The sequence below is a fragment of the Micropterus dolomieu genome, linkage group LG18 (genome assembly GCF_021292245.1).
Source record: "Micropterus dolomieu isolate WLL.071019.BEF.003 ecotype Adirondacks linkage group LG18, ASM2129224v1, whole genome shotgun sequence".
Lineage (NCBI taxonomy): Eukaryota > Metazoa > Chordata > Actinopteri > Centrarchiformes > Centrarchidae > Micropterus > Micropterus dolomieu.
This window is the reverse complement of record NC_060167.1, coordinates 38,857,626-38,860,125: the sequence shown is the minus strand read 5'-3', so window position 1 is coordinate 38,860,125 and position 2,500 is coordinate 38,857,626.

Below are 2,500 nucleotides of genomic sequence, written 5' to 3'. Positions count from 1 at the left end.
AATGTGTTGGTCTACCCCCAACTGGGCCAGAACGGCCTGGATGTGCGTGTGGGAGACTGAGTCAAAGGCCTTGGCGAAGTCTATAAAGACCACCGCCAGTGCCCTCTTCTCCCGCTTGCTTAATCGAATCATGCCTTCCAACAACATCAGGTTCTCTGAACAACCGGGGGATTCAACAAACCCACGCTGCCGCTCGTGGGTCTCGCATGCCTCGGCCAGCCTCTTGCTCAATATACCGGAGAAGGCCCTGAGGACTGTCGAGCTGATGGTGATAGGCCGCCACTGGCCTATATCCTTCAGTTTGTCACGGTCAGGGGACTTGGGGATCAAGGTAGTAATACTACCTTTCAGGCACTTAGGGACCTTCCCAGTGTAGAGCATGGCATTAAAGGCGCCGGCCAGTTTGAGCCCCTTGGGGTCCCAAGCCAGAAGGGCTCCGCTCCCGATACCGTCTGGACCAGGCGCCGAGCCCCTTTTGATCTTCCGCACTGCAGCTAATACTTCATCCGGGGAAATCGGGCTGCAGAAGGGGGTGTTATCAGCCTTGGCCGGGGAGGTAAATTGGCCCAAGCAAACAAAGCCATCCGAGCCTCCCCATACAGCCTCATACGTTTCTTGGACCGAGGCTGCAGGGATACCACACACAGCTGACACCGTTCCGTCTAAGACTAACCGAGCCGCCTCGGCCCTGCGCCTTTGGTAGAGGCCCTGCAGGTTCTTGTATCGGGTTCTCTTTCGGATCCTCTTTGGGACTGGGTTTGCAGGACGCCCTCTCCTACCTCGTCTTACTGGAGAGGGTCCCCTGGTCCTCCGGAGAGAACGCAGGACCGAGCGAAGGTAAAGGTTAACCTGGGCAACAGTGGCAGACAAAGGGGGAACACTGGGGTTGGTCACCTCTGTCAGGCCAAGGCCTAAGAGGTACCTGACTTGGGCCACTGCTGGGGGCGGTTCCGGGGGCCGACTGAGACGCTTAGCAAGGTCTGCGTGAAGCAGATCGGAGCCGGGGGACTTCATCCGGCTAGTGCTCAAAGTGGGAGCGAGACTTCGGAACTTGGCCAACACCTGGGGTTTCGACAATCTCGGCAGGTGGGGTTTGATCTTGGCAAACACCCGCGAGAAACAAGAGCCGTCTGCCATCTGCTGGAGGAGGAGGGCCTCCTCCGACGGACTCCATCGTGCCTGGGCTTGGTCGGCTCGACCAAGACGAGCAAAGTAAACCTCGGTATGCTTAGCACGGGTGTGCTGTGAAAGACCTCTTTGTGAGGAGAAGCTCTTGGGACAAACAGAGCAAGGGTGGCCCTCTCCACCCTTCGCCACAACCCTCGGGAGGCCACATTTGGGGAAGTGACACTCTGTCGCTCGGAGGGACGCACGCGCACCCGAGCATCTTGAACAGAGGAAAGAGACCCTATAAGGTTTATGATATATCCGGAGGTGGTGAAGCGCAGCCGCACCGGTGGGGAGATGGTCACTGCAGAGGCCGCATGGTTGGGCTGACCATGGGATGCGTAATCCGACCGAGACACTTCTAGGCAGCTGTCTGTTCGACCTCATCATACACCGCCAGTGCTTCTCCCAACTGAGGAACACCATGCCACGTTCTGTTATTGTGGTGGGGAACAGCTTCCTCTTGACTGTTCCTCTCACCGCGGCCCGCTGGGGCGTGCCGCATCCCGCCTTGCCGGGACTGAGGGCAAGCCTCCTAGCCAGGAGCCTCCCGCCCCGGGGGGGGACACCTTTGCCATCGGCACTGAGACTCAGCCTGAGCCTCCAGCGCGTGGCTGAGAGAGAAGTCGGAGGCTCTCGCTGGGGCGTCCACATAATGGAGGCGGCGGGTCTTGCACCCTGACCCACCTCCGAGGACAACCGGTTCGGCAACAATTGTAGGCGGTTTTACCCGCTGGACAGATATCACTTGTTTCACCGCGCTACAAGTCTTTAGGCCCGGCCAGCTGTTGCTCTCTATAAGGCATCAACCACTGGTGTCCGTACACCACGTTTCCCACGTCTGACAGGATGGAGCCACGTCTCCATCCACGGGCGGCCCCCTGTTAGCGCCGCCCATTTTTCCTTGATCTCACCAGTGGGTTAATGTCTGCCTTCCTTGGATGTGGTAGCCGTTTCTCAGGCTCCCTCTCCGGAATCGAACCCTGATTCCCCGTTACCCGTGGTCACCATGGTAGGCACAGAAAGTACCATCGAAAGTTGATAGGGCAGACATTCGAATGAGACGTCGCCGCCACGAGGGCCAGCGATCGGCTCGAGGTTATCTAGAGTCACCAAAGCGGCCGGGGCGCCCCGAGAGGCACCCCGCATGGGTTTTGGGTCTGATAAATGCACGCATCCCCGGAGGTCAGCGCTCGTTGGCATGTATTAGCTCTAGAATTGCCACAGTTATCCAAGTAACGTTGGAGCGATCAAAGGAACCATAACTGATTTAATGAGCCATTCGCAGTTTCACTGTACCGGCCGTGTGTACTTAGACTTGCATGGCTTAATC